Genomic DNA, 12768 nt, shown 5'->3' with positions numbered 1-12768 from the left:
CCTTTACCTTATGTATCTGATTTCTTTCGAAAATTTCTTTTTGCAATCATGGCTTATTCCTGATCAGGACTCCCCCTGATCCCACTGCCCAATTTTTTTCTAATTGCAAGAACACATAAGCAAGGTGACTTGTGTACACTAAATTTTGCCAGTATGCATTTCAAGATGGTGGTTTAATCCTCCTGTAGTGTTTAATGGTTGACATAAATAAAAAGGATGTTTGACTGTTGTGCATACATGTGGTTATTGTAAGTGCACGGTCTCTCAAGCAAAAATGCAGACGGGAGAAGGCCTTGCTTTGCTCTTTGCTAACCATTATCATAAGCTTATTTGGTTGGTTACAGTTTAAAAGTTCGGGGAAGAAACATTCTGGCTACTCAGACCAAATTATAATCCTGCAGTCTAAATTCTGGACTCAACAGGAAATCCCTGTAGATTTGTAAACTTTTCTATAATATGCTGAACCATCTCTCCTCTCCTATAGGAGTTCTTGCTAGCCATGCAGCAAATTATTTTGATTGGCACCCACAACAGCGCGTTCCTGCCATAAGTGAATGAGGAACATCCCCATGCATGCTCTTTTAATTTCCTTTTAGTTTCATATTTAATGAGTGATAGACATAGTCAATATAATTTTCCTTTATACTTCATTTATTCTTTGTATTAAAAAATCATTTATTTTCACATCCACTATTCTATCTACAAATCTGTATTTCTAAATATACAGTTTTAAAACCCTGAAGTATCTGTTCAAGGGCATTTCCATATTCTTCTAGTTTCATGGTTACTGTCTGTTAAATATTCCTTCAACATGACTAGAGAACACAATTTACCTGAACCTACATATATTATTCACTAGTTTGCTTCCAATTTTTTATAAGAATAAATGCTGCCATGCTAAAGATTTTGTATGTCTTTAAGCCCAATAATTCTATCTTGATCTTCATTTTGATCAACCTGGAATGCCAGAGTGAGATTACTGGGTTAAAGGCTGTGAACAATTTTTTTTTGAATATTGACCATCTTCAAAGTTACTTCTATGTGGCTGGTGCAGCAATACATGTGATTGTGTGTTTTTCTATTAATGTAAATACCTTGTCCTTTGAATATCAATTTGGTCTTAATGTTGTGCAAGTATTGTGTGTAACTACTTAATTTCAGATGTTGGGGGGCTGCCTACTCTCTCTGAAAAGTATTTATATAAATTTTTCTTTTAGATTTCTTCTAGCACTTTTAAATTTAGATGTTTTCATCTAAAAGCTTTATTCAATTTATTTACATGTTATAATTCAATTTTTTGGAAGTTATCAGAGTAAATTGGTATAAAAAAGGGCATCAACTAGATTTGCACCCCTAAACTGCCAACCATTTATTCTCAACTATTTATAATAGTCCATCGGTCCTTTTTGGAAGGACTGGGAGTGGGGGTAGAGAATGAATGTGTATTATAATTAGTTTTAATCAGTCATTACCAATTTTCCAAGAATATATGTTTCATCTTTAATAGTGTCATTTTAAGGATCAGTTTAGGATGCATTGATGTATTTATAAACTTTAGTTTTTCCATTAAAAGTATGTCTGTTTCTTCACCTTTGCTTTTTATTAGCTCAGTAAAGTTTCCTAAGAAATGCACATCCTCTTTGAAGATTCTTAGGTATTTCATACATATTTGCTGTTGTTATGAGTTGAATTTTTCCATTATTTTTAAATGAGTACTTCTGAGGCAGTTTGTTATTTACTTTTTCATCTACTTTCCTGAAGCCTTTAATTCACTTACTTTCAATTGTATATGAGTTTTCCTGGTTATTCTAATACTGATATTTTAGGGTCTATGTTATATTGCATTTGTCAAATCATCCCAAACATTAATAGTATCATGCTAAAATAATCATGACAAACATATTTGCATTTTATATAGATAGTTGTCTCTACATAGCTAAAAACGATTCTATTTCTTTGGAATACATGTTAACTATGTCAAAGTGTATTTTGTGTTAGTATTTTTTACTTTTTTCCCCTTTAACATAACCCTATTGGTTTCCACTAGTTGGCAATTTCAGTGTCCTATTAGTGAACTTATTAATACTGAATAAATTCTAGGATGAAACTGAGTTATCTGAGTAGGCTTATTCTTTTACTCTATTGTTTAACATTTCTATTATAGATTTTTATGTCTCCCAAAGTGTCAATAGATATGTTTCAGGGTTAATGTTTTATATGCTTTAGGTGGTTACCCCTCGAAAACATTTACATCTGACTTTACTCATTTCAATAAGTAAATGCTTAATGTTTAAGCAAGTTGCAAAAACATTCTAATCCCTGCCCTTCCCCAAATCATTAAAAATAAATTATACTTGGAATTTATGTGAAAATATAATTAAGAAATATTTATTTAATACAATTACTTGTTTTCACACATTGTCACTGCCTTAGTATAGAGGGTTAGTTGAGATCTTCTCAGCATGAATCCAGGAGAGCTGAGGGGAAGATTAATAAGGTTGTTTACACATCTAATTTAAACATCAATTTGTGATTACTACATTTATCTGGTCTTCCTAGCAATTCAGGCAGAATGTAGTTGTCATAACTACTTAATGATTAGTTATCACTTCATTAAAATGCCTGTCCTAAAAGTAGTATTTAACAACCTTAAAGGACTGCATCATTTTCTTTTCCAGAGCCAGCTAGAAATAAGGTAGGACTTGGTCAGGCTCAGAATGAAAATTATTCTACGCTTCAGCAAACAAAGTAATGGGGGGCTTTGACATAAACCGTACTGCTGTGCTCTGTAATTGAAGCTCAAAGACAGATCATGAAACCACAGAAGCAGAAAACCCAAGTAAACTTCCCTGAAAAGAAATGTAAACCAAGGGTGCTTCAGGTGAAAAAGGATTCTCAATCTTTAGTAATATTACATTATGAAGCCGATTCTAACGCATTGAAAGCTAGCATTAGAATTACACTGCATTCCTCCTTGAAAGATGTGCTAACAGAAGACTGACTGGGACTTGAATCAGCTCTCAGAGTTTTCTGTGGAGTAAAACCTTGACCTTGTGGGTCTCATGTTTGAAGCTGCTGCTACAAATTCCAAGGCATGCTAGGACCCACCTGAAGATACAAACATCACTATCTGAAGCTTACTCTTAATCTTTTAATGTCCATTGAACTGTGTGACTTCTCCAGGTTGTTTTCTCCTTTCCAGAAAGGACTCATCCCCAACCATCTTGCTTAGTGCCCATTTCCCTACAGCAATACTATTTAGCACAGCTAGATTTCCCGAGATGGTTAGGTTTCCTAAATATTCTACGGTTAGGTTGTAATCATGGTAAAATTTCCATTTGCTTCATAGACATTCTTGATACAAACAGGCTCAAAGTCACATGGGACACATTTATTTTCTTCAGAAAAATACTAATGCAATAGTTACATTTTTAAAGGCTAACACAATGGACATGTCTCGATACAGGTCATTAAAGCTGAGCGATTTCCTCTTACGTAGGTAGACCTACGTGAACTAACCCAGCCATCACTGTAACCACTCATCACTCAAAAATAAAGTATGCCTGGCAAATCCAACGCAACGGCCTATTTCCAATGCTGGATCTCCAGTTACTTTCGTGATCTTACTCTTTTGGTGTAACTCTGAAATAATTTGCACTTGATTATCATGCCCAAGGAACAACAATGTGAATATTGAATTCATCGATTCCAGTTTCTTACAATGACCTACTTTCCACCAACTAGATGTTGACATGTTACTTTATAACAGAAATGCACATTCAGGGCAGCCTGGGTGACTCAGTGGTTTAGTGCTGCCTTCAGCCAAGCTTGGGGTGATCCTGGGGACCCGGGATCGAGTCCCATGTCAGGCTCCCTGCGTGGAGCCTGCTTCTCCCTCTGCCTGTGTCTCTGCCTCTCTCTCTCTCTCATGAATAAATTTAAAAAAAAAGAGAGAGAAAGAAAGAAATGCACATTCATTTCTACGAAAACATGATGGCAGAACCAACAAAAACGACCACAAAGAAGAATTTTGTCGGCATGCTCCGCACACCTGACCCTTGAACTACATGGGTTCAAACTGCATGGATCTACTTATATGTGGATATATATACATATATCTCAGTACAGTACTGTAAGTGTGGGGTTTTCTTGAAAGATTTGAGAGAGAGAGAACGAGCAGGAGGGGCAGAGGAAGAGAGATCTCAGGGCTCAATCTCAGGACCCTTGAGATCCCTACCTGAGTGAAACCAAGATTTGCATGCTTAACCGACTGGGCCACCCAGGCCCACAAATGAGTTTTCTCTTTATGGTTTTCTTAGCATTTTCTTTCCTCTACCTTTATTGTAAGAATACAGTATATAATTTATACAATATACAAAATACATGCTATTGACTTTTATTTTATCAGTATGTATTCCAGTCAACAGTAGGTTATTAGTAAAGTTTTGGGATAGGCGGAAGTTATAGATTTTTTTTTTTTGACTATGCATAGAGTCAGAATCCTGAGCCCCTGAGTTGTTCCAAGGTCAACTATCTTTTTTTCTATTTTTAAAAAGTCATGTGTGGGGTCTGAAATTGAGTGAAGGATGTATGCTGTCCTTTAGCACATTTATGGGGCTTATGAAGGACATTTATAGTGGAGAGCAAACCTTCAAGAAAGAACTTTCCTTTCATAAAGGAGTACAACACGTACTGAGGTGGGTAGCAAAAATGCCGAACTGATATTGATAAACTATCAAAATGAGAGATCAAATTAAAATTCAGAATGTAAGTATCCTATCATTCGAGAGGTTCAGGGAAAGAACCAGCAAGCCAACAGAATAGGACAGAGCCCTAGGTCAAGTACGGCAATCTCTGAAATTAAGTGAGGTAAGCATACCTAACTGGAATTCATATCTAAAAATCTTATTTTCAGATAGAGATCTTTCTCTAAATACTAAAAGTCAGTGAAATAAACCCAGAGTAAAATAAAACAAATCTGAAATATACCATAATCTTAGAAAGCAATGCTTCATAAAGGACGATTTAATGACAGTATGTTACAATAACGTTAATCTAGATGAAGGAGTGGTAGGGCAAACAGTTAAAGGGAAATCTGGGTGATGTCTCTGGTTATTACAATAGAAACACCCTGGAGGGGGAGGGGACAAAGGATAAATTATCAGACTTTCCTAGCTGTAAAGAACTGTTAATATTCAATTCCCATTATTCTAATTTCATAGCCTCCAAACAAGTTTCTTTACTGTAATTTGGCCACCAGAGTACATCTACCCACCCAAAGGGAGTGCCTTTTCCAGTTAACTGATCCAGTTATTATACTAAATGCAGCTTCCCCTGTCAATTAATGAGTGGACATTAAGACTTATAGATCAGTCTCTTGTGACTTTAACTGATGTGAATCAATCTTTTAGGCTGTTTCACTGCCAGCTGGATAGGCATGCTCTGAGGTTTCAAGCACAGAATGATATTCTAAATAATACTTTTTACCAAAATACTTTACCAAAGACTCAACCTGAAATCACTTAATGCATTTATCTCTTGATGGGCTCTGGTATAAAGTAACAGTTTCAAATCGAATATTGATTTAACTTTGCAATCTGCTTCTCAACTAAGTTCTATCCTTAAATAGAACTTTCTACTAAAAATCACAAAGATTATTCTAGAATTGTGGTGAATGAGAACTGTAATGTTACACATCTCTTTAGCTCTTTTTTATCATATACTCTTTGGACAGTGACTTTAAATAAAATGCACACACACAAATATAATCTAATATCATTCTAGATTATATTCCATATCAGCTCTTTAGAGAAATGGCTTAAAACTTGTGCTCAAATATAGTGCAGCCAAATTGTAAGTACATTTTTTGGTAAATTCATCTTTTTAGAAAGTATGTAAGCTCTGAGATATTAGACCTAATTTCAACATCAGAGACATATAGTCTACAAGAACACAATTATTTTGTAGAGAATGTACCATACTTATTAGGAGGTAGCAAGACCTCTCCCTCTTATCAGGTGCAGAAGTATTATCTCTTCCAGACAGTGTGGTGTTGGCAAATGAATAGACAAACAGATCAATGCAACAGAACAGAAAACCCAAAACAGGCTGCATAAACAGCTGATATTTGACAAGAGAAAAGGCAATACAATGGAGAAAAGATGGTCTTTTCAAGAAATGGTGCTGGAACAACTAGACATCCACATGTCATGAAACTGGACACAGACATTATACCTTACACAAAAATTAACACCAATCATAGACCTCAAAGTAAAACTCAAAAGTAAGTAGGATAGCAAGTAACATAGAATAGAATCTATAGAACCTTGAGTATGGTAATGATCTTTAGATACAACACCAAAGGCATAATCCATAGAAAAAATTGATTAGCCAGGCCTCATTAAAATTAAAAACTCCTGTTATATGAAATACACTGTCAAGAGAATGAGAAGACACAGACTAGGAGAATATATTTGCAAAAGATCCATCTAAAAAAGGACAACATTCAAAATATACAAAGAACCCTTAAAATTCAACAATAACCCAATTAAAAAGTAAGCCAAAGATCTTAGCACCTTATCAAAGGAGATGCATCGATAACAAGTATTTGAAAAAATGCTCTGCATTATACATGTCCACCCATTAGAATGGCTGAAATCTCAGACCCAGACAACACCAAATGTCGACAAGGGTCTGGGGAAACAGGAATTCTCATTCATTGATAAATGATAAAAATATTGATAAAAATGTTAAATTGTATAGCTACTTTGGAAGACAATCTTGCAATTCCTCATAAAATCAGATATACTCTTACCATACAATCCAGCGACTGTACTCCTTAGTATTACCCAAAGGACTTGAAAAACATATCTGCACAAAAACCTTTTTCCTAATTGCTTTATTCCTAATTGCTAACACTTGGAAGCAAACAAGATGACCCTCAGTAAGTGAAGGGGTAAATCGTGTCCCTCCAGACAATGCAATATCATTGAGCAGAAAAGAAATGAGCTCTCAAGCCATGAAAAGATATGGAGAAGTCTTTTTTTTTAATATCTTATTTATTTATTCATGATAGAGAAAGAGAGAGAGAGGCAGAGACACAGGCAGAGGGAGAAGCAGGCTCCATGCAGGGAGCCCGAGACGGGACTCAATCATGGGACTCCAGGATCACGCCCTGGGCTAAACCGCTGAGCCACCCAGGGATTCCCTGGAGGAGTCTTAAATGCATATTACAAAGTGAAAGAAGTCAATCTGTAAGGGCTACAGACTCTGATTCCAACTACAGAACATTCTGAAGAAGGCAAAACTGTGTAGATGTTAAGGAAAAAAAAAAAAAAAAAAAACTAACAGTAGTTGCCAGGGGTTAGTGAGAGAAAAATGACCCGGGTGGAGAACAGAAGAATTTGGAGGCAAACTGTATGATACTCAAGTGGTCGATACATGTCATAGTTTTATGTCCAAACCTATAGGATGTAACAACACCAAAAGTGAACTGAAATGTAGACTATGGACTTTGAAATAAATGTGGGAGGCGTGCAGATGTTGACTGGGTGAGGTTTGGGGGTGGGTGCATGTCCAGGGGCAGAAGGTATACAGGAATATGGCAACTTTCTGCACTTCCTGTTCAACTTTGCTCTAAAGCTAAGACTTCTCTTTAAAAAGTAGTTAAAAGAAATGAAACACTAAACATTTTTCAAGTAAATAGCTTTATGGATTTATATAATCTAAGTTATTGCTTACTGATAGAAACACACAAACCTAGTACATTAATAGCTTTAAAAGGATGAGCTGATGCTTGATACGTGGTTTTTAATTTCTAAGTAAACTGCTTCTTTAGACAGGGGATCCAAAGATGTTACAAAAAGTAGAACATAGCAAATATACTCAGATACTATTCATATTGCACTTAAAGGTTATAAAATTAATATGGGATTATTTCCGCAAGGAGATACATTGTGATATCTAAAACATGTGCCTTACATGATTCCTGGTATGCCTTTTTCTGATTTAGCACAGGTGAGAGATTTGTGGTATCTAATTTTCTAATTATTTTTTTTCCTGTTGCTAAGATAACCTGATATTTAGGTGCACAGTCACTACCTTATTTCTACTGGCTTTCCTCTAAACAGAAGGATCACTGGATCAATTAACTTGCAACAATGTTAAGTCCCATCTGGCCAGAAGGAGCTTTTGTTTCCTCCCTAGTCACCGAAAATACAATCTTCTGCTTTTCCTTTTCATCATAGAACCTGATTTTTCTGGTTGTAAATAGTGCAAGAATATAATGAAGCAGAAAAGAAAATATCAGCAATAAACCAGAACTCCCCAGGCAGCCACTGTTAACATTTTAGACATTTTGTTTAGAATTTTTATGTAGTTTCCTAATTAAAGAAAAACTTCATATCCGTAACTTCCCATCTTGTTCTTTATTTAACCATTTTCCTGTTGCCAGGCAATATGATTTTTACAATGAACACTTTTTCACAGGAAAGCCTGCCTCCATTTTAAGTTCCCCTTACAGGAGCTTTTCTCAATACCATATTGGTCTTAAAGATAATTCAAATATACCTGTAATAGGCCATGAATACCATTATATTATTCTTTATCACAAAAAAAATGGCACATATATCTCGACTGTTATCCAACGTTTTCCCAAATTCTCACACCTCCTTTATTCCTCATTAGTGGGTTTTTGGGTTTTGGGGTTTTTGTTTTTTGTTTGTTTTTTGTTTGTTTTGTTTTGTTTTTTGTTTTTTTGTCCCTTTGGGTAGCCTATATGTAATTTTTTTTTATTCTTTGGTTTCAGCTACAGTCCATGTTATTGACGTTCTTTTAAAATCAAAACAATTATTTTTGCTCTTTTATCGTACCCTAGTAACCCTTATGAGTATAAGGTGGGGAGAAATAGATAAGGAAGCAGGAGTCCTCAGAGAAGCTCATGTGGGTTGCTAAGCTGTGGAAGATCTGAGCTGAAGTACAACCCGGCCCCATGACCATGCAGCAAGCTTGGCAGACATTCCAGTCTACCTGTTCCCACAGCTGGAGTGAGGCATTAGGTTAGTGTGACTGGATCATACAACTAGAAGAACAAGAAAGCCTCTGCGATTCCAAGACTTTTCTGATTTGGGAGCCCTGGGATGCTTTGGGGAATCCCGTGAATCTGTCCATTTCAGAGGTTTTGTGGGATGCAACCTTTTTCTTCTAGGCACATGGTGCCTTCTATTTGAGGAGAGAAGACAGAAAAATGGGTCTCAAGGTTCAGGAAGAGCATGGAGGCAATGAGAAGAATGGAGCTTTGGAGCCAAGTCTATTTGAGTCCAATCAGGACTCAAACATACCCTAGGTAGTTTGACCTAGCACAAGTTCTTGGCTGCTCTAAGTCTCGCTTCTTCGCTCCTGGAGAATAACTCAAAAAACTGTGGCAATGTGCGTAAAGCCCACAGCAGTGTACCTGACACATGGCAGGTGTTTGCTAAGTATTGATTTACTATCCTGTCTCCAGACCACCTCTCCTTCCCTCTAACTTTCCTTTTGCTCCTCTTGACTCAGGGAGAGTGAGGTCACTAAGACCTTGGATTTTTTTTTCTAGGTTGTTCAACCCACACCAGGAAGCAGAATAAGACTTATACACATAAAATATGGTGTTCATTTACAATTACAAGTTAACTTTCAGAGATAGCTGAATTATGCAGTAGAATTGTTTAGTCTATTTTAATGTAAAACCAGCTCCTGCTTTTATGAAGATTGGTGTTGGGAGACAGGTATTTTCAAATTCTATACATCTGAAGCTGATGAATTTCCTAAATTATGCAAAATTATCTTCCCACTCTGTCTAGATCTCTGCTTTCCACACCTGTTACTGATTTTACAGCTTCCGCTCCAAATTTCAAACTACAATTAATTTTGAGACAATCAAATCCAGCTATGCTTGCAGCTATTAGAGTCACCTTAATATTCTATCCAGCTCATTTATTAAAATCAATTTAAGAAAAATACAGTTTAAAAGGATTCTGTAAGAAATTAAAGGCATTTAATTAACTAAAGCAGACTATTATCCAGCAGTGTTTTAAAATGATTTTAAAAATGTAATCTGCCTTTCCTTATCAACTTAGTTTCATGAAAATTGGATTTTACTTTGCTAATTTAAAAGTGCAAACTAAACCCTACCCCTCTACTGATATTCACACTTCATAGTTTTATCTGTTTAAATAGAAAACGTCTACGAAAATCTCTCTCCCTCAGTTTATTTGGTCTATAGTTATCATTCTCCTATGGATCCTAAATATGCCCTAAAAAAGAAACTCAAAGTTCAATAACTGTATGAGCCTAGTTCTATTTACTTTAATAGTGTAATGCACATAAATGTTTGTTGTAGAATTTTAAGTACCTAAATGGAGTTGCATCTGATGCCCAGTTTGAGAAACAGCTGACCAAATGGGCCTATTAGCATGATTGGTTTATTTAAATATACAATGAACAAAGAGGATCATCCTGTGCAAAGTGTGGCCACTGGTAAATTAAAAGTGTCATCCTAATAGCTACTTCATTCTCTGTTGATATTTTTTCATTTGTGGACTCCTCTGTTGAAAACCACACCAACAGACGTCTGCAAAACACACCAATTAATTCATCTCCTCTACCCTTGTTTTAGTTCTTCTTGTATTTCAACCATATGGTAGGCACAATGGACTCCCAGAACTATCTAGGTTCTAGTCCTTGGAAGTTATGACTGGGGTACCTTCCATTACAGAGTGGATTCTGCCAATGTGATCAAGGTTGAGAACCTTGAGAGAGAATTATCCAGAATCATGCAGGTGAATCCAACCTCATCACAGGAGTCCTTAGAAGAACCTTTCTGGCTGAGTTAAGAACCAGAGAGAGGTCACAGAGGGCTTCAGCCTTGCTCTTTGAAGACAGAAAGGAGGGCATGGGCCAAGGCAGGCAGGCCAGACCTTTAGAAGCCAGAAAGGACAAGTAAAGGGAATCCCCTCTTCCTAGAGCATCCAGAAGGCAATACCACCTTGTTGACACTGATTTTACCCCCATGAGGCCCACATCAGACTTCTGACCTACAGAAGCTGAAGAGATTACATTTTTTATTGTTTTAAGCCACTAAAGTTGTGGGAATTTGTGATGACAGCAATAGAAAATGAATATACACAAGAATTAGTCACATTTCAAAGGAAAAAAGTTTTGTGGGCCAAGTGACTGCTGTGCTTTTCAGATGCATCAGGTCATCTGTAGCATTACGATTGCACTTTTAAAGGATTTTTTTTGCTATTAAGACAATTTGTATATACTGAATCCTCAACTTTTTGAGCCATGAAAGATTTTGAGGTTCTACATTAACCATATTCCCTGAGCTATTTTTTTTTAAGAGAGGGAAGGAGACAGGCAGAGAAAGAGAGAGAATCTTAAGCAGCCTCCATGTCCAGGGCAGACCTTGTTGTGGGGCTGATCTCCCAACCCTGAGATCATGAGCTGAGCCAAAATCTAGAGTCTGACACTTAACTGAGCCACCCAGGCACCCCTGATTTCTATCATTCTATTTTGCTCTCTCCCTCAGATGTCAAGGATGTACTCTCAATGACCAAGATATATTCTGAACTGTCATGTTTTCACTGTGGCACACAAGTAAAAGCCAAGATTAAAACCTTACAACAAGAAATCATGAAGAAGAGATCAGTTCTTTCTAGTAGAAATGATAAATACTTTGGCCAGAATAATAATGTTCTGTGAAGTAAGAGGTGATAACTCATAAAAACAATTTTTGTGTTTTCTATAGGACTGAGAAAATAAATTATTCAAAATATAGGGAAAATCCTGTCATTTTAATTATATTTATCTTTTTGAACTGCTATTCTCATTCATTCTTGTACTTAAATACTTTTGTTTTCAAGTATTCCAAAGTTATCAAAAATATCCTTGATTATATTAATTAAATTTTGGCTCATCTATGACCAAATGCTTGAAATACAAAGACATACTGTTTAAATATATCTAGGAAAAACTGCAGGCAGAATGTGGGGCTTCAATTTTTAAAACAGATTGGGAAAAACTAAAGTGTTGTCCATGATGTCTACTAACACAGATTTTGTGATAATTGAGAAATATATTTGCTCATTATTGAAATCCAAGTTATGATCAAGTAGTCAAATGAAATGTTTTAAAAAGATATTATGTAATAGAGGCTTAACTCCAAATATAATCATGTTCCATTAATATATCATTTTTGATAACTAGAATGACATCTTTCAAAAATCTAAAATTCTGACTTGCTACGAGTTTGGACAGGACTCCCACAGCTCTACCTTGATGATGAGGTTCTGCTGCATGTAATTTAAGAATATCTGAAAGGTAATATTTTTTAGTAATGGTTAACAACATGTTACACTTCTCTTTTAACCAACATGTTACTATTTCAGAGCATCTTCCTCACTAGCTTAGGTTATAGGAAGGAAAAGATGGTCTGTTAGAATGGCAATTGTTGCAAATCAGTGATAAGTCATCATAAAAAAAACTAGCTCTAAAGGTAGGAACAGACATAACTTTTGTAAGATACATGGTCTTTTACCTTCAGTTTCCTTACCCCTAAAATAACAATCATAGAAAGAGTTAGAAATAACATTAAGGAGCACCTGGGTGGCTCAGTTGGTTAAGTATCTACCTCCAGCTTTGGTCATGATTCCAAGGTCTTGGGATTGAGCCCCACATCAGGCTCCCTGCTCAGTGGGGTACCTGCTTCTCTCTCCTGCTGTGCCACTCCCC

This window comes from Canis lupus, chromosome 1 (genome assembly GCF_003254725.2).
Source record: "Canis lupus dingo isolate Sandy chromosome 1, ASM325472v2, whole genome shotgun sequence".
Classification (NCBI taxonomy): Eukaryota; Metazoa; Chordata; class Mammalia; order Carnivora; family Canidae; genus Canis; species Canis lupus.
This window is presented reverse-complemented; position numbering follows the sequence as displayed.